General features: G+C 36.0%; 1 protein-coding gene across 6 annotated transcripts in view; it reads right to left on the bottom strand.

Annotated features, from left to right (window-relative positions):
* LOC118182519 (prominin-1-like) overlaps positions 1-21,118 on the bottom strand; it is a 355,539-nt gene that overhangs the window by 276,541 nt on the left and 57,880 nt on the right. The gene's annotated exons all lie outside the window — the stretch shown is intronic.

Genomic DNA, 21,118 nt, shown 5'->3' with positions numbered 1-21,118 from the left:
GCTAGAAAATGCTCAGCTGGAAGGCAGAGCTGACTGTTCTCCTTAAAAGCTGTTCGTCTTAAAGCTGCTTCGATACCTGAGGAAGACTTGCTTATTTGTGTGTCCTCCCTTTTCGCTTGGAATAGAGGCTGTGATGCCTTTATTCTACAGTATAGATTGCCAATTTGGTTAAACAATTAACAAGAAATTTCGAAAAGTAAACCGGAGAAATTATTTTCATCAATTGAAATACTTTAAATTGGATAAATAAATAAGCAATAAAAAAAAAGTAAACAATCCTGATTTAGAAATGCCGAAAGTTAAAAAAATTAACTGAGAAATTAATGTAAAACTGAAACACGAAACTATGTATATTTAATTGTAGTCAGCGATTTGTTTTGGCGGCTTTTCTGGGTCATTTATAAGTATTTAGCAACAATTTCTGTTGATACTGTTCTTTTTTAATCTACAGGTTCAGTTGTAGTTTTTCAAATTAAACTAGAATTGAAAATTGAGGGACCATCTTAGTCAATAACATCTTCCTTTCTCTAGTTGAATTTTACTATAAGAGCACCTAATTCATACAGCACATAAAATATGCGTTAATTAACAGCTAAGAATCAGCTGCATATTCATGTTACAGCTCTTCGTAATCCTATCGGTCACTAAGTTAACATGATCATCTAATCAAAGCGCACGCTTCTTCCTGAGGATCATTGAAAATGAATATCACCCAGCTATTAAAATTTAAATGAAATAGTATAACTGATTATGAAAGGATATACTGTGTTGATATATATATATATACTAAAGGATATACTAATGGAAGTGTTTAATTTCATAAGGTATGTCATTTGTTTTCAATAAACAGCATTTTGGTGCATGTAAAAATCTATTTTTTTCCCTTATGTTTAAGCTATCGATTTTATATCCGGGGTATTTTTTGTATTAAAAGTGCGCTTTATAAGCCGGAATATACGGTATGCATAGTTCATGAAACAGCCTACTTTAAGTATATTTTTGCATAAAATATGTTACAATCTTTAGATATCTTACTATTAAGAAAAACTTTTAAATATTTTATTCTACAACAAAAAAGAATAAACAGATATCTATCGCGTGCAAAAGCAGCCTATAAAAAGTAACGGCTATGTTTCAGAAAACTACTATTTCAGTTGTCTTCTTTCCACCCCCTCATTCCTGCCCAACTATCAGTTCAAATACCGAATCATCCAAAACATGAAATAAACTTTCAACTTCCGCACGTATTATTACGCTGCATTTGTCGAATATAACTTCCTACTTTTTTCCGCGTATTCTACCCGCTCCCTCCTCCTTTCTCGAACTTCAACCAATAACAAAACAAGGTTTACTTTCGTCTTCTAGTCATAACCGCAGACAAAACAACAGAGAATGGAAAAAAGTTGTGTTGCAAGAATCCTGACGTGGATATCGGAAGGTGTGGGGGGGGGGGGAATAATATTCATAAAGGCGCATGACCGTTGCTGTGGCAACATGGGTTTGTTTTAGAATTGTTAACATCAAAACACATATAATGCTCTTCTGAATCATGAATAGGAAAACCGAAGGAAATAGCGACTGGAATTGCACAAGAAGGAAATAAATTACTATGGATTCAAGCGAGATTAAAGTGCATTTTCCTGTATTTTTTGGATATTTCTAGTAGATATCATTGAGAAAACAAATGCGAATGACTATTGGGATTTTGAAATTGCACATCATCCAAATAAATTTTATACAAAAAAAAAAAAAAAAAAAAAAACGACGAAATAGACCATTAATATTACTGATGAACTAAGAAATTCTTACATCTAATCGTAAAGGAGAAGGATAAACATTACATTACTTTCCAAATTAAATGAAAGAAAATGAAAGAAATCAGGATTTCTGATACACGAAATCATATACAGAGGATTCCAAAAGTGTTCGCACACTTTAAAAATAAAAGCGTTGTAGCCCGGAACTGAATTCGAATATACAGCCCAATATTTTTTCATATCATCTCCATGTGATTTTAAATAAAACCATTTTATTTGATAATGACTTATTTTCTTGTTCTAAAATTGAAAATGTAATGAGTCATAAATAAAACAGACCACAAAAGTGATCGTACCCCGAAACGTTTACGTAAAATTTCATAAATAAAATTATTGTCTGCCACTTTTTTTTAATTTTTGCATTTTGGTGACGTTTAAAAATTTGTCTGGCTTTATTCTTTTCTTGTTTATTTCGTCATTTGCAAAATGGCTCGTAGTCGTAAGGAAACACCGAACTGCATTCGAAAATTGATCATTTTTCGTCATAAGGGTAGAAAATCGATCTGGGATATCGCTAAATTAGCAAATTTATCCCATTTTACGATGCAGTATATGATAAAACGCTTCAAAGAAGAAAATGGGATCGAAAATAAAATAAGAAAAGCTCCTGCAAAGTTAACTCATTGTGATCAGACCTCTATAGCTAGAAAATTTGCTAAAAATCCACGTTTGAGTACTGTAAAGATTTCTTAGAGAATTTACAGAAAATATTTCTACTTCAATTTCACTGAAACTGTTCGACGAGTATTCAGATCAGTTGGATTACATAGGCGCTCTGCTCGAAGAAAATGGTTTTTAAGTTTTGCAAAAAATAGAAAGCTTAGGCTTTCCTTTGCAAAATGAATGGTAAATAAGCCCGAAGCATACTCGAATCATGTCTTATTTGCAGATGGAAGCAAATTTAACATTTTTAGTTCCGATGGGTGTATAATTGTACGGACAAGAAAAACTGAGAAACTTAATCCCAAAGCCAGCTGGAACAGTAAAACATGGCGGTGGAGGTGTCCTTGTGTGGGGTTGCACGTCAGCATCAGTATTAGGTAATTTAGTATTTATGGCATAATGAACTATGCTCTTTATTTAAATATTTTAAAAGATAATTTTAAACTATCTTAAAACTGTTAATATTAAACCACATTCAAACGAAGTACCAATTATATTGAATATATCTACAGAATAAATTACCAACATTATCACTATGTGGTTTTATTTATAATACTAACTTATAACATAAATTTGAATTCAGAGGCGACCCTCAATGTCTTTGTGAATTAGATGCAGTAGCTATCATCCAAAAAAATCTCAAAGCTACCATTATGTGAACAAAACTATTGTTACGAAATGCACAAGCGCGGTAAGATAAGATAGCTTCCCCGCAAAGCAGATTTAGGGTTGCCATAAAATGGCAAGAGAAGGCAGGGTTACCACATTTGGCGAGAAATCGCCCATTTGACGACAAAATTGGCGATATACTATGGACATTTGGATAACCTTCTGGAACGAATTCTAACCAGTTAACCCAGAATGTTCTCGAACACAAGCCGAAAGCTATATAAACCCTGCTGGTCCGCAGTCAGCGTGTATGCCTCGTCTAGCGAGCTGATAGTCAGTCATTGAGCAAATGTCTCGAAGTTTAGCGCCGAGTTGGTCGTCGAGTGCATTGAGAGAGTCTTTTAGTGCATCGTCGAGTTTTGTCTTAGACTGTGCTGAATCGAGAGCTATACTCTTGTGTATCTTCGAATGCATCGCGTGGAGATTCTCGAGAGTACGTGGAGTTCCGAGAACGACCAAGCAAGAGTTGGGAGTTGTACTCGGGTGCTTTGCAGTGAAGCTGTCTCCACCATTATTGCCTGACAGTGTGAAGGCTGTGTCGCTGAACGTGTCAGCGTGTTTATAACAGTTCGACGACTGTGAAAGTGATTTTGGAACTATCTGATTAATATTGGTAAATAAAGTGTGTTTCGATACTTCATCAAGTGCAATCGTTATTCACTCCAAATCTACGAACCCCGTACGAACGTGAAGGAAGAAAATAACGTAACACTACTTTAATACTGATGGGCAGAAGATAGGAAGTTTTGCGAAGTTTGCGTTTTGCGAAGATAGGAAGTCGAAGTACGTATTTTTACAGAATACCCGCTTTCATCCTTTAAAGTTCCAACTGCTGATTTGATAAGAGTTATAGTACAGAAATTAATTCCATGCATCATTCATCAGCAAACTACAACCAATAGCACTCCTAGCATTAACAGTAAACCACACAAATGGTACTTACAGAAATAGCAATGAGTGTAAATCAACACGTTTTTGGAAGTATTCTATTCATAAGTCCAAGATACATCAGCCATATAAGTGTAAACAAGAAAATAACCATGGACTAGCACATACTTTGCATAAAATTCTATCTATTTCGAAGGAAAAATTTTATACAAAATATACGCCAATCTTAAATCTGTTCCCCTCCCCCCCCTCGAAAAATAGAGTTTTTATCGGCGAGAGTCTCTTCCATATATGCACACTAATTCGTAAAATTCGACCTGCAATTCCAATAACATTCCAATTACTTAGAACAACAAACACTGTTATCTTTCTTATGATATCAAATGCTATATTTGCCAATTGTCAAAAGCTAATTATTCTACAATTAAGAATGACTACAAATTATGATAACATCAATGCAGAAACTTGAAAATATTTATATTTTTATTTAAATTTATGTTACTTCTTAACGTGTTACAAATTGAGCACGAAAACGCATACAGAATGTTTATAAATGCAACAACTTGAGTAAAAGTAACTTTTTATATTCATAAACTAAATAGTACTTGCAAATAAATAAGAGGCTGACTGTAATTCTCCATGGGGGGGGGAATTCTCCCCCCGGTTGAGAATACGCATACTAAATATATTTATTAGCATAAAAACTTTAGTTATGCTTTTCAGTTTTTGAAGTGTACCACATATCTATTTATTAATGAGGAAAGTTTGTGGAGTCATTAGGTTATTTGGCAGCAGGATATGTGAAAAATTTGCAGTGGCCTCGCTTGGACTCGAACGACGGACTTTTCGGATACGCGCCGAATGTGTTACCGTTACACCACAAAGGCCTCTCGGATACGCGCCGAATGTGTTACCGTTACACCACAAAGGCCTCTCGGATACGGGCCGAATGTGTTACCGTTACACCACAAAGGCATGCTGGAAGGAAGGAGAAAATACACTAGATACTCCCCGTTTTGAAGGGCGACTGGGGATTAAGAAATCCAGTCGCTAAATGCTGGTGGTGAGGAATTATTATCAACCACTTTTTTTTTAGTTCGGGCGCCATTTGTGGAGTAATTAGATTATTTTGATGTGAAAAATGTGTAATGCCCTTGCCGGGACTCGAATCCTGGACCTTTCGAATACGCGCCGATTGTGCTACCGTTACACTACGATGGCATGCTGGAAGGAGGAAGAAAGTACCTTATAAGTGTGCAAATTTATTACAATGATAACTTATAAGTACTGCCTTATTTGATTGTACGAGATATATAGCATTGTCAATCATTGCGAATAAAGCATTCTACATTTTACAAATTCTATATTTCATATCTGATATTGTTTGAAAAATCTTGCACTGTATACCATTCAATCCATGTATTCACAATGAAAGTTTGATTATACAATTCAATTTTGGAAATGTGGCATAGATTCTACAGTATACTTGAAATTAACGAGAGACGTCGGGCAATGATTTGAAATGTTTGCAACGATGCAATTGCATATTTTGTGAACGTATTTCTGACATAAAGCAACGCCCGTCTCCCAAAAATCATTCATTTTTTTCTGATATTAATGAAAAACTTTAATTTAAAAAGTAAGAGCTTCTTTTGAATATTTTTGGCAATGATGAAAATCGTTAAAAATTAGTGTTTATGATAATATAAAAAAATTGAAAATTAAAAGCAAAGCTCACAATGTCCTTAATTTGATAGATATCGGAGCTGAAATGTTGGACTGGTTCCAGACTCGCACACGCTATTGTAATATGAGAAGCAAGATCAACTTACGCCGGATTACAAGGGTGATAAAGAAATTAGGATAAGAAATAACAATCAATTCTGAATAATAGATTTTATATCTCGAGTAACAGCTACCTATCTAAGAGTGTTTCAGTGCACTCGCCAAAGATAGCACCGATAATAAATTTATACACAGTTTTGAGCAAAAAAATTTAAATAAGGAAAAGGGACAAAGTGGTTAACGTCAACACAATATAACTACTAAATAATTTTAACATAAATAACATTTTTTATACGCCCTTGTGCATTAAAAAATGAAAGGTCTCATGTCGAGTGGAATGGCAACATTTTGCCAGAACGATAAATGTTCCGATAGCATAACGCAGAGGAACAGTGGAAGGAACAAAACAGACACACATCACCTATGTATCTTCTAATGTTGAACCAAGCATAATGTGTAGATATAAATTATACCTATTGAGACGAAAAGCATGTTGTACTTAAATTTCAACAAAACATGTAATTCTCATAATAGTAAGTTGTTTTAATAATCTAACAACTTATTATTATAAGTCATAATAATAAGTTGTTTTAGAATACATAAAAATTAGAATTTCACAACTAGAAATTACAGATGATACTTACAAGACGGTATAAACCCTTTAATAGAAAGTTTGAAAACGAATGCGAAGGAGAATAGTGATTATTTTTATCTTATTCAGGCAAGCCTGTAATTTACTTTACATGCAGACGTGACTCAGAAACCTTGGACGGAAAAAAACATTGATAAAAAGTCATGACAATAAATTTTCTTCTACTTATCTGGTCGTGATATCAGCACTAAAGCCATGCAGGTTTCCAAGGAACCACATTACTTTCGTTGCATATGCATATAAGGATGTTGGAAATCATATTCAAAATTTCGTCACAAAAATTAAGTCTGCGGTATCGTAGAAGTAAAACGATGGATGATAAACGTATATAAATGCAAACTGCGGTACGCAGTAATAGGACTTTCACGGAAGTAGCTTTCAGTAACCACAGATATGTTCAATATACAAGCATAAATTATAAACATGTATGAATGCATGTCTTGTAGATCCGCTAGAAGTTGCGCAGCTTTTATTGTAGCAGTTTTAATTTATGACTGAAATGCTTTTGTCACCTATATATAAAATTACATTTAAGCAGTGAGTTGTCTGTAGCTTTCTAATTCGTTGATTATAATTACGATGAAATATGGTGTTTGATATCATCCCACAGCAAGATTTTAAAACTGGAATATCTCAAAAAATAATTAAAATAAAAAATTAAATGCTCTCCAGTTTAAGCCGCAACAGAATTTTAAAATTGGGAAACTGAAAAAATATAAAAAATAAAAATGATTTTTAATAGGTATTAAAAAGTAATGAACATTTCCTACTAATTAATAATAATTACTAATACAACCACAATAAATTGCCCCAGTATCAGATGAGATGTACTATCAAGCCCCCGTAAACTTTACTTTCAGAACTTGAATTCTTATCTTCGCTGTTGTGCAAAGCAGATCATCTTCAGTGCCATTTAAATCATTGGTACCACAAAATTAAAAAAAAATCTTATGTGGACACTACATAACCATCTTGTACGGCCTACTAAATTATACACATTTTTTGCTGCATTTCACTTAAATTTATTTCCTCAAAATTTAATTAGAGATATAGTATTTCCCATTCAATTTATTCAGTTCTCACTTCGCGGCAAGGCCAAAAACACATAAAAACTCAAAACATCTTTATTAAAAATTCAGAAATATAGGAAAACATTAAAAATTTTAAAATACAGAAAAGCATAAAACACCAAATACAGTTAATTTTTCTAAAACAAATAAAATAAGACTTTCTACGCAAAAATAAGCAATTTGTCCAGAGGACAAGAATCCAGATTTTTCGGTGCACAAAACTGAAAATTTACTTTTAGTTCCACTCCTCAAAAAGACACTGAAGGTGCCGAAACTGACTTAATTCACTATTCTACTAAGAGCTTTCGAATGCAAACAAATCTCGGTTTCGTTAGGCTTAATATCATTTAAACTACTTGTTAAATTGTTGATAATTCTACAACTTACTTACTAAATTGTTGATAATTCTACAACTATTGCATGCAGATTAACTGAAGCATAAAAACCTGAACCGGAACATAAGAACAACAAAATTCAATCACTTTTAAAGCAAAAATTCAATAATTTACTAACATATAAGAATAAAAAATTTAGCTCACCGAGGCGGGTAGCAGAGTGGGTATACATATGTGTATATGTATACTTTTGGTGCGTCCGATTGCAACCAAAAAGGAAAGTTCACAACTACATGTTATAGCAGTCCTATATACAAAATTTGAACGTTCTGAGGCTACTTGTTTCTGAGTTATACGAGATACATTCGTAGCGCGAACAAATATGAAAGAGACTTCATTGGTTAAGCGGTCGAGATGGGTACTTGTATGTGTTTGGGCAGTTGAAGTCGTTACGTGGGGTTGGCCTAGATTACCACATCAGCCGGCTTGTCCGGTGCTTTATTTAGAAGCCTTTATGATATGTGAGAAAAGTGTTCACTTCTGTATTGAGCAAAGCAAAATTATGAAGCTCCGCGAAAACGTGAAACCAGCAGAAATTTACGGCAGACTGCATGTCCAGTTCGGGAAAACTACCATTCCATGGTCAAGAGTGAAGATCTGGTGCAACAAATTCAAGCAAGGCCGTGAATGTGTTGCGAATCAAAGGTGAACCCGCCGTGGTCCTCGCACCAGTGTGACTTGCATGTGTACGTGACCTATTCGAACGGGATCAACGCTGCATAGTTCTACTTGGAATTTCAGAAGAACTTAATGCCAGCTATGGAAGTGTCCAATCATTTATCAGAAAGCAGTTGGGCTTCCAAAAAATATGATGATCAAAAAGCAGCACGAGTGCGCATTTCTCAATTGCTTCAAACTCGTTTTGAAGAAGAAGAGGAAGCTTTTTTGCATAAAATGGTTACCTGTAATGAGACATTGGTGTATCGTTACATCCTCCCAACCAAACCCTGCAAGCATGGGGTGGAGAAAGAAAAGCGAAGGAAAGCCCATGAAAGCCAAAACTCGACTCTCTGCAGGGAATGTGTTGGCCACGGTCTTTTGGGAATCGAGGGATCCTACAGGTGGATTTCTTGTACGGACGTCAGACCATCAATGGAACTTAACTACTGCAGTCTCTTGGATCAAGTTAGGCTTCAGTATCGACGCAAAAGACGAGACTGTCCCATTCGCCAGTGTGCCATAGATTCGTGTGCCAGTGTGCGATACATACGTTCCAGTGTGCTATAGACCATTGATCCTCAACAACAACTCCAGGTCTTACACAGCGAGTGTAACGCAGCAGAAGCTGGTGGCCTAGCAGCAGAAGCGGTTTGAAGAAGAAGAGGAAGCTTTTTTGCATAAAATGGTTACCTGTAATGAGACATTGGTGTATCGTTACATCCTCCCAACCAAACCCTGCAAGCATGGGGTGGAGAAAGAAAAGCGAAGGAAAGCCCATGAAAGCCAAAAACTCGACTCTCTGCAGGGAATGTGTTGGCCACGGTCTTTTGGGAATCGAGGGATCCTACAGGTGGATTTCTTGTACGGACGTCAGACCATCAATGGAACTTAACTACTGCAGTCTCTTGGATCAAGTTAGGCTTCAGTATCGACGCAAAAGACGAGACTGTCCCATTCGCCAGTGTGCCATAGATTCGTGTGCCAGTGTGCGATACATACGTTCCAGTGTGCCATAGACCATTGATCCTCAACAACAACTCCAGGTCTTACACAGCGAGTGTAACGCAGCAGAAGCTGGTGGAAATGCGCTAGAAAACGCTTGATCATGCTCCTTGCAGCCCAGACTTATCGCCATGCCATTTTCACATATTGGACTCCTCAAATAAGCGCTTGGAGACAAGCGATTTGAGATCAACGATTAAGTGAAAACATTCGTGCGCAACTGGTTAGCTACCCATCCAACTTCATTCTACGAGAACGGAATGAAAAAATTCTCAAAACATCGGAAAAAATGTATCATAAAAGCAGGAGATTATTTAGAAAAGTAATTTTTAGAAATGTAGATGTTTCCTATGAAATAAAGTTTATTTAAACAAAAGGCTCGTTTATATTTGATTCACCCTTGCACATACGTACGGGCGGACGGACGTCACAAAAAAAATCTCTTCTGAATTGATTTTAAATTCATTTTGGGAAAAGAAAAGCCCTTTATTCTGTCTGTACGTACCCATGTCACGCAACAAACATGGTTTAAGTGGCTTCAAGAGCGGTCAAAATGGATATTTTCATTGAAATAAGACACCCAAATTTTTCCCCGATTACAATACTTCCTTTAGTTCGGACAGAGGCTGTTCTCACATTTTTAGACGATGTATATTGTATTCACAAAACTAAATTACATAAAATTCTTATGTTTTAAATGTTCTATTTGACATCCCTTATTCTGAACTATCTTTCGACACCGCTATTTCCAGGATAATAATGCCTTTTGAAGTAGCAGAAGAGGTATTCTATCCCATTCCTCCCGAACAGCTTTCCAGAGTCCTGTTAGGGTTTTGGGACAACGTTTGGATAATGCAGTTTTTAAATGTCCGAAAGCACAAAAATCCATAGGTGACACATCGGGAGATTTAGTAGGGATATCAGTGAAGGGTATGGCCTTGATACCAGTTTTTTGTTCCATTTCTTGTAGGAAATTTACAATGGATTTTGATGTGTGACTGCTAGCTTTGTCCTGATGGAGTTTCACAGATTGATGGCACTGTGGGTAAAGCGATGGTATTTCATTCAGAAAAATTGGCGATAAAATATGTTCCTGATAGTATTTGGAGTTAATCTTGGCATTTTTTTGCACTCTCTTTATTTTTAACTTGCCATTGTAAGAAAAACCAGCAACAATCATGAATCCCTTAGAAAAAGTTTCTGTCGATTCTTTGAACCATGTACTTAAATTTTTTCTCCCCTTTTATGATAATAAATGGCTCTTTTTTTTGTTACAATCATTTAAATACACCCATGCTTCATCTATTGTGACAATTGTTTTCCATTTTTCTTTGGATAAGTGTTTCTCATATAGAATTCTGCAGCGTGTCCTGCGCTGAGCGAAATGCTTTGGAAGAAGACGATGCACATTGCGTTTTTTCGCTTTCTTAAGATTTAAATCAACGTTTATCATTTTGTTTACAGTGGACACCGAGCATTTTAATGATTTTGCAACTGTCCTTTGACTAGGGGGATTTTCTTTTAGCATTAAACAACGTACCTTTGCAATAGTCGAAGATGTACGTTTTTTCCTTGGATACTAGTTTGGAATTTTTGTCCCACTTGAGGCTGCAATTTGACGTTTTTTTCCCTTTCTTATTGATGATATTACCTATCGACGCTTTAGATATCACAAAACCATGACTCTCACGTCGTTTTTGGATAATGGAGTACGCATATTTCTCTTCGGAAAGAGCTTAAATGTAGCCTTCCAACCACTGCTTTGTTAAATTCGCCATTTTGAATAAAAACAAAACTTTCAAGCCACAGACGATAATTTTGACTTTTAAAAACATAGTACAATTGCAGTTACTTCTTTTGCAGCAAACGATTTTTTATTACCGCTTACCAAAATCGTCTAAAAAATGAGCAAACAGCCTCTGTACAAGGAAGTAAAAATGTCCTTCAGCCTTATTAATAAATATTTTAACACAAATGACGCAAAGATGAGTCATCAGACGTTGTTACTTATTGCCCCAAAAATTTATTTTATCTTTTGCTTATTATTTTTATTACAGTTTATAAGAAAATGGCAACTATTATTGAACCATATATAAAAATCTGAGCATTATTAACCGTTAAAACCATTAAAACGCAAAGCGTAAAAAAATCATTTGAATCTCCTCACGAACAATTAGAGACTAAATTATCCACTATTTAATCCGGGACGTATTAATTAGCATGACAAAAGCCTCTCTTCGGCTTTTGGTGTTATTTATTATCGGTCGGGAACGGGTTCTACTTGGGAATGAAGCTAATTTTGCTTTAATTAGACGTGCGAAAAGATCATTTTCAGCTACTGATACGGAACAAAGGCCGCCGATCGTTAATTTTTATCGATCAAACCAACTAATGGGAAGTCTTGGCGGGAAAAACCAGCTTCATTGGGTACAGTAAAGGCCATTAAATTAGGAAATGTGCTGGGACTTGTTCGATCGTTATTTGTGTATTTAACGTTAACACTGTTCTACTTTATTTACTTTTTCGCAGAGCAGCTAAAATGGCTTCTTAAATGGGTTTGTCTTTTGAAACTTGGGAAAGTCGTTAATTTAATAAAAGTGTAAAACATCTAATCATCGATTTTCAATTCATAGCCGTACCTTTTTATTTCACCGCAGTTTGTTGCTACAAGAAATCGCTTCAGTACAACAGTTTAGAAATTGCACAATATCCTTTTATTTATGCGAACTTTATTTTCACAGCATAGCCGCCCAGACGGTATAGTGGTTAGGGAAGCGATACCATAGGGCCCGGGATCGACTCCCGGAGAAGGCATGGATGTAAAATTGTCTGTCCTATCATAGGAGGTAACAGAGGCCGCCTATTAGGTGCCTCGACAATAAAATGGGCACCACTTCTGGCCTTAGTAGTGGCCAATGACGTTATAGGCAAGTGCCCACCATTGGGGGGGGGGAATTCACAACATTTAGTCCTGGATATGTTACAGTGAAAGACCGAAATTGGAGAATGTCGACTTTCACCGAAGAATGTCAACATTCACCAAATCGAATACTGCGTTACATTCTTATACATTCGGACCCTGACCGGTGTATGTCAACAATCACAGATATGCTCTGGTGTAGGTTGAAAAGAGAGGAGTATATGTACACGCTGTCATTGAAAAAGGAAGTGTTCCACAAATAAATGCAGTTGTAAAAGCAAGGGGCTCTTGTGCAATTCAAAGTGTCATAATAGTTTAAGTTGTTGCAATAAATAAGATTTGAATCCCATAATTTAGTAAGTTTTCAACTTCTATTATTTTCCTTTCTCATTTTGAATGTACCGTGTGTTTTAAGTTCTTATATTCTTAAGTTCTTATTTTAAGTCTCAAGTGCGTTTTTTCGCCACTGAATTGCGGAGAAGAAAATATAATATTCACCATGTACTAATGCTGAATGTTCAACATTCACCATTAGTACATGGTGAATGTCGACATTGACCGGTGTAAGTCAGAAATAAGAGTATTCGGAAAATATTTTGGACATACACCAAGAGACTATGTGAATGTTGACATTCACCGGTGAAAGTCGACATTCTCCAGATTTCGGTGTTTCACCATAACAGATATACATTTCCCGTTGCTAAAATGCCTTAAATAAGGAAACTACTCATGTTGTGGATTTTTAAATTTAAACTCTGATGTGCACACCACGTGACTTCCTTGCACGGCCTATTAAATTATATACAGTTTTTGCTGCATTTTATTTAAACTTATTTCTTCGATTTACATTAGAGATGTATTTCTCATTCAATTAATTCAGCTGTCACTTTTTTTTTTTTTTTTAAATTACGTTTGCATATAAAAATTTACTAAATTTAGATTTCACATGAGTCCTTTTTGTTTATTTATTTTGATTTTTTTTTAAATTTCGTTAATAAAACTTTTCATTCTGTTTCTAAAGAACATGAACGGCCAGCATGTAATATATGACTCAAATTCTTTAGTATATTCTTCTTGTGAGACTTACAAGGAGAAATTAATAGCAGCCAGGATGAAAGTGAAGCAAATCACTGTGAAACTAGAGAAAAATTTGCTGACTCATGCATCGGTAAATGAAACCAGAACTGTTGATTCAAGAACAACGGCAACGAATTTGAAGCTTCCGAAAATAAATTTGATTGAATTTACAGGTGATCCACGACAATGGTTGAATTTCTGGAATACCTTTAGTAAGATACACGAAGATCCAGTGCTAGATGATCATTTGAAATTCGTATATCTGATCCAGGCTACTGCTGCCAAATCGAAAGCACGGGAAATAGTGCAGAGTTTCCCGACAACTAAAGAAAATTATCCGAAAGTCATCGAACATTTAAAGAATCGTTTTGGACGTGAAGATATTCTTATACAAGTGTACGTTCGGGATTTATTGAATCTTGTGTTGATAAATAATAATGCAACCAAAAAGGACTTTGCGCTATCATCGTTGTACGACAGTTTAGAAACAAAACTGCGTGCTCTGGAATCTCTCGGTGTGACTGAAGATAAATACGCTAGTGTTATTTTTCCGTTAGTTGAATCTTGCCTGCCCCCTGACATCTTACGCGTGTGGGAGAGGGAACGGGAGAGCTCGTCACAACAAGGTAAGAGCGATCTTGAATCTATTCTTCTGTTTTTGAAAAATGAAGTGATATCTGAAGAGAGAATTAAATTAGCGCGTTTTTCTTTTGATAAAAGTAGAAAATCTAAAAGTTACATTAATGATGAGTCTAATATTCCTACTTGTAATGATTTGTATACAGGAGAGAAATTTAAAGAAAATGCTCCTATTAAGAAAGTTGAGGAATCGTGTTTATTTTGTGATAAGCCACATTTAACAGAAAAATGTTTTAGAGCTAGTACGCTTACATATCAGGATAAAAAAGATTTAATATTTAAGAAGGGTTTATGTCTATTATGCTTGAAGAAAAACCATATTTCTCGTAACTGTAAGTCCAAGGTTAAGTGTTTAATTTGCCAGAAAAGGCATTTGGCAGTAATGTGTCAACAAGTTCCTTCTCAATTGAAAGAGACTAAACAAGTAGAGCCTGTGGCGAAAAACGAGGTCAATGTTTTGGCTAGCAGATCCGCGAGCTCCGATGTGTTACTACAAACATTAATCGTAAGGGTAAAAAATGGCAACAGGGAAAGGATAGTCAGAGGGATTATAGATACGGGTTGCGAGAGAAGTTATTTAACGAAAGATATTACAGATTCTTTGAAATGTAACAGTGTTGGTGAAGTGAAATTAGTTCATAAATTATTCGGAGGTGTAGAAACAAAAGAAAAATTGCATTCTAAATATATAGTTAATTTGAGTAGCCTTGATAATAAATATGTATGTAGTGTGCATTGTTTAAGTGAATCTGTTATCTGTTCTGATGTTAAGAAAATACCTAAAGGTCCTTGGTTGAAAGAACTTCGTAAATTAAATATTCAAGTGTCAGATGTAGAGGGTAATGCTCTCGAAAACGAAAGTGACATTAAATTGTTGATAGGTTCTGATATTGCTGGAAAATTATTCACCGGAAATATTAAATGTTTACAAAGTGGTCCGGTCGCGATGGAAACAAGTTTGGGATGGATTTTAATGGGTAAAATTCCAGCGAAGGAATCTTCGGGTATAAATGATTCTCTTGCATGTGTTTCTTTATTGCTAAACGAAAGATCAGCAGAAAACTTGTGGAAGTTAGACGTTATTGGTATAAATGACCCAGTTGAGTCTAAAACGAAAGCTGAAATTCATGAGGAGACCATGCAATATTTTGAGGAAAATTTGAATTTGGATTCAGACGGGAGATATGAAACTGCATTACCTTGGGTACTGGACCCCTCTCGCTTGTCTAATAATAAAACGTTGGCAGAAAAACGCCTGACTAATACGCGAAGGAAATTATTAGATTCGAATCAAATTAAAGTTTATCAGGAAGTATTTAAAACTTGGTTGAAGGAACGAATTATTGAAGAGGTAAATGAAGACGAAGTAGATAGAAAGCACTATTTGCCTCATAGGCCGGTTTTTAAAGAATCTAGTGAAACTACGCGAGTAAGGCCAGTTTTTGATGCTTCGGCACACGCCAAAGGAGAACTTTCCTTAAATGATTGTCTTGAGAAAGGTCCCAACCTAATAGAAATAATTCCAACATTGTTGAATCGTTTTCGGAAATATCCTCTTGCAGTAATTTCAGACATTGAGAAAGCTTTCTTGCAGATTGGTATAAGAGAGAAGGATAGAGATTATTTGCGTTTCTTTTGGAAAGGTGCAGAAGAAGAGAATACTAAAATTTACAGACATTGTCGCGTGGTTTTTGGGCTTAACTGTAGTCCATTTTTGTTAGCCGCTACGTTGAACTATCATTTAAATCGTGCCCCTGATCAGTTTGCAGTTACAGCCAACATTTTGAAGGAGTCCTTCTATGTTGATAATTGCCTGACTAGTTTTAAGAATGTTGAAGAATTGAATAGATTTGTACTAGAATCGAGAATGTTATTGTCACTGGGAAAGTTTAATCTTAGAGGATGGCAGTCGAATTGTGAAACCGAAATAATTCCCAACTCTAAATTAGATACATTCGTTTGCGTTCTAGGGTTAAATTGGGATTTGAAGGATGATACTCTTTCTTGTAAAATTGAGTCACTAAAGAAAGAGGAGATTGTCGCGAGTAAACGAACACTCCTTTCTTGCGCGCATAAGTTATTTGACCCAGTAGGCTTCCTTTCTCCCGTTACCCTGTTCCCAAAGGTGATATTGCAAGAGTGTTGGAAATTACGATTAAATTGGGATCAAAAATTGCCAGAACATTTAGAAAAGAAGTCCATACAATGGGTAAAGGAAATGAAACTGCTGTCTGATGTCAAAATTCCTAGATGGCTTAATATTGACAGATCGGTTAACGAAGATGTAAGTCTTCATGTTTTCAGCGATGCCAGCAAGCATGCCTATGCTACCTGCATTTTCTTAAGAGTGAAGACCGAAAATAAGGTTTATTTAAATTTTGTGCAAGCACGCACTAGAGTTAAGCCTTTAAAGAGTATATCCATTCCTCGTTTGGAATTATTATCCTGCTTAATCGGAGCACGCTTGGGACGTATGGTCTTTTCAGATTTGAACATGCCAAATTTAAGAACATTCTTCTGGACTGACTCAACAACCGCTTTGTGCTGGATCCAGCGAGACGTACGGTGGGGAACTTTCGTTTGGAATCGTGTCCAAGAAATCAGAACACTTACAAAAATAGAAGATTGGCATTACATCCCTTCGGAGCTGAATGCCGCCGATCTCCCTTCTAGAGGCTGTTCAGTTAAACAGTTTTTGCTGTCGAAATGGTGGGAGGGCCCATCATGGCTGTTAGAACCAGAATCGTCATGGTCAAGAGGCACAGATTTGCCGGACGAAGAGATCATAAATTCAGAAAGGCGTAAATCAGTATTGACAACTCTTAACAAAGATTCTAAACCTGACAATTGGTATTACAGGTACTTTTCATCCATAAAGAAAATTGTACGCATGTTAGGTTGGATTCTTAGGTTTTACTTTAAATTACGAAGAATTACAAACGAAACCTCCAAAATTTTGTCAGTTTCGGAAATTGAAAGAGCTGAGATAACTCTTATGTTATTGGTTCAAAGAGAATCATTTAAGAGTGTGAACGATGATAAAATTAAAGACCTCAGACCTATAGTTGATCGTGATGGTTTGATCAGAGCTAAAACCAATATTTCTTATCGCGACGATACTGATGACTTTAAGTTTCCTGTCATTTTGCCATCTGATCATGCAGTAGTAAACTTACTAATAATGAATGCACATAATGAGCTGCTGCATGCTGGTACTTCTATGGTGATGTCTCATTTGCGGGAAAAGTATTGGATCCTCAAAACTCGTAAGACAGTACGAAACTGCATTAGAAAATGTGTTAAATGTCAAAGATTTAAATCCAAAAGTTGTGATGTAACTCCAGGAATTTTGCCGAAAGATAGAGTACGTGATGCAAATGTTTTTGAGATAGTGGGTGTCGATCTGGCAGGACCCCTCTACCTTAAGAATGGTCGAAAAGCTTATATTGTTCTTTATACATGTGCGGTCTATAGGGCCATTCATCTGGAGTCAGTAACATCCTTGACAACTGAAGCTTTTTTCCAGTCATTGAGACGTTTCATTTCTCGTCGCGGAAGACCATCTATAATATACTCAGACAATGGCAGTAATTTTAAAGGAGCGGAGAGCCTTCTGCATACAATTGATTGGGAGAGTCTGCGATCAAAAGCCGCTGAGCAAAGAATTCAGTGGAAATTTATTCCTCCTTCCGCACCTTGGTGGGGCGGTTGGTGGGAACGTTTAGTTCAAATGGTGAAACAGATTCTGAGAAAAGTTCTAGGTCGTGCTGCCCTGGATTACGAGGAGTTGGTTACAGTACTATGCGACTGTGAGAGAGTAATCAATACTAGGCCACTTACCTACGTGTCGGAAGACGTTGAAGATTCATCCCCATTAACTCCAGAAATGTTCTTGCGGGAGATTTCCAAATCAGGAGTACCTGATATCGATACAGTGGATAAGGAAAAACTGAGTAAACGAGCTAAGTATCTACAAAAGGTGAGAGAACAACTTAGAGCAAGATTCCGTGTGGAATATCTAGGACAGTTACGTCAGCAGTCCATTAAAAACTCTATAGCTAAACCTCTCCAGGTGGGTGAAATTGTTCTACTTGAAGATAACAACAAAAAACGTGGTTTTTGGAACCTGGCGCGTGTCATAAAGCTGCTACCTGGTCGTGATGGACAAATAAGACTTGCTGTCATAAAAACAGAGACTTCTGAGTTTCTGAGACCAGTGCAAAGACTGTACAGACTTGAGCTGGATAACCCAGTCCAAAAGGATATGACTGAAAGTATTCCTATGACTACCAGCAGTGGTAGAACTGTGAAACCAGTGATACGTCTGTGAAATGTTTTGTACTTGTTTGAATACTTTTTAATAATTTGATTTATTTTTATTTTTCTAGGTTTAGTATTATCTGTTAATATGTCTAGAAAATTATGGAATGCTGCATCTCCAGGTAAATTTGTATTTCAATTTAATTAGAACATCTTGGTAGGCATAATTTTATACTTCAATATTGTATACTGTACTATTATGCATATATTATACTTAACAGATGTGTGAATTTACCTCCCAGTAAATTCAGGTGGGAGGAATATGTAGCGAATAGTTTATCCAACAGATGGCAGTATCTGCCAAGCTCCTTTGGTAATTGTCATTGCGCATGCGCAAGCGGAGTGTAAAAAGAAGTATGTTATTAGGAGAATGAGCTTTCGTTAATAATGTTGCTGCGCGTTTTCGCTGTGTAAATAAAAGTATATTTTTATATCATAGATGTTCTTTACTCTCTAATGCGAAGCACTAGGTTAGTGCACGAATCTCTTCTGATTCAGAAACCATTTTCAAACCGTGGATCACCACAATAAAAAGTGGCGTCCGCGACAGGATGCATTAGTTGGGTAAAGGACACTTTTGATGGTTTAACAGCAGAAATGGAAGCCTTGAAAGTAAGAAGAATACCACTGCGTGCAGCCTTCACGAAAGCATATAATAGCCTACATGGACATTTGAATGAGTCAGAATTGAACAGTGATGTTCTTTACTCTCTAATGCGAAGCACTAGGTTAGTGCACGAATCTCTTCTGATTCAGAAACCATTTTCAAACCGTGGATCACCACAATATAAATTTCCCACCACATTAATATGCGGTCAGTTTGAAAGCTATGACAGTGGTACAGAGTTGATGAACCGTAATAAGAAGTCAAAACGATCAATGAAGAATTCATGGACTATATATAAATATTCGGTAAAACAATATAAAAAGTTTCGACTGATTTTTAACTAAATGAAAAGTCGTCAAAGTTGTCACGTTTCTGCATCTAAAATTCTAACTATTTTAATCATAACCTGAGACAAAGAATTCTTTCAGATGCGTTGCTGAGGAGGAAAAGGATTCTAAGACAATAAGTTACAAATGATTCCTGATAAGAGATAGGGAATAAACACATTTCCATGTAACTGACTTCGGCACAATTGCACAATAAAAATTAACAATCACACGCGATGCCCCACAACCGCCACAAAAAGGTAATTCATATCTCTCAGCAATTATAATCTTTGTCATCCACTAAAGCATGATAAACAACAACTCCCGTCGGCGATATTACACCCACATATGTTTAACTGTCTCTTAAACTAATTCAGCATGATGACGTAAACGAGTTAAGGCTTTCCGTAACCTATTCTTTCCCTAATCAACTATTAAAAGGACTTCCGTTTCGGGAAGGTGACGCCCGGTCGTTTTGTTCGTCCACCTTCTCCCCCGTTTTCAATTTCTTCTCCCTATCCCTTCTATGCCACCCTCCACTTTCACTTCACTTCACGGCCTATTTCCCAGGAATAATTGCACGAGTTAACCGATTTTTAAGAATAGAGGGCGGTAGACGTTGACTGTGATTCCGAAAGCTTTGAAATGCTTGCCTGCGTATCTCCAAGAATCTCGATGGCTTTGAAGCTTTAATCAGGCTTGTTAACGTTAAATGTATCAAGGTTACAACTTAACAGCAACGATAATTCTTAATCCAATCTGAAGGATGTGCTTCTGTAGCGTAGAGAATAAAATATTCCAGGAAAAGAGAATGTATTCTTCTTGCTGAGCGAAATTACTAAAACTGCATTACAATCTCACATAAATATATACAGAGAGTTAAAATTCTTATTTTACTTATTAGTTATTAACTTGAGTGACCAAGTAAGAAATCAAAAAGCAATCGCTGTTGCATTAACAATTTTCAAGCAGTACTGAAATTTAATAGCTATTAACAACTCACACTTTATTGCAACCATTTTAAAGAAGTACTGTTAAAATACTAAGAAATAACTACAATAAAATAAGTTCAAAGATTCCCTTTATCTATCTATATATATACTATATAAAGAAGAATGTCTGTTTGTGTGTTTGCTTGTTCGTGATTACCTCAGTCACTACTACAGCTATCGTCATCAAACTTTCCACAATTCTTTTCTGGGTTCTGGAAAAGATCAACGTCCCCTTTTTTTCCTTAAAAAAAAAAAAAAAAAAAAAAAAAAAAAAAAAGATATTAATTAAAAATTTTGAAAACGCTAATTTCGCACTCATTTTTTCGAATGGCAACAGTCTCGCACGCTGGAAATAAAAATCTGTTTTATTTCGAGAAGTGTTGCCACTGCTCGCTTTCAAATCGTAGAGTTGTACAGACATTAGGTATTTTTGAAAGCAGGAGAGATGAAAAATGAGCAATGCCCTCTCCGGGACTCGAACCACGGACTTCTCGAATTCGCGTCGAGTGTGCTGACCACTACACCACGAAGGTATGCTAAGAAGGCGAAATTAATACCTTATATACTCTCCCTTTTAAAGGGCAACTGGGGTTTCAATCACCAAATTCTGGTGGTGAAAAATCACCACGAAGGCGA

Source organism: Stegodyphus dumicola, chromosome 7 (genome assembly GCF_044657685.1).
Source record: "Stegodyphus dumicola isolate Sdum_Otavi_A_Nest chromosome 7, ASM4465768v1".
Lineage (NCBI taxonomy): Eukaryota > Metazoa > Arthropoda > Arachnida > Araneae > Eresidae > Stegodyphus > Stegodyphus dumicola.
This window is presented reverse-complemented; position numbering and strand designations above follow the sequence as displayed.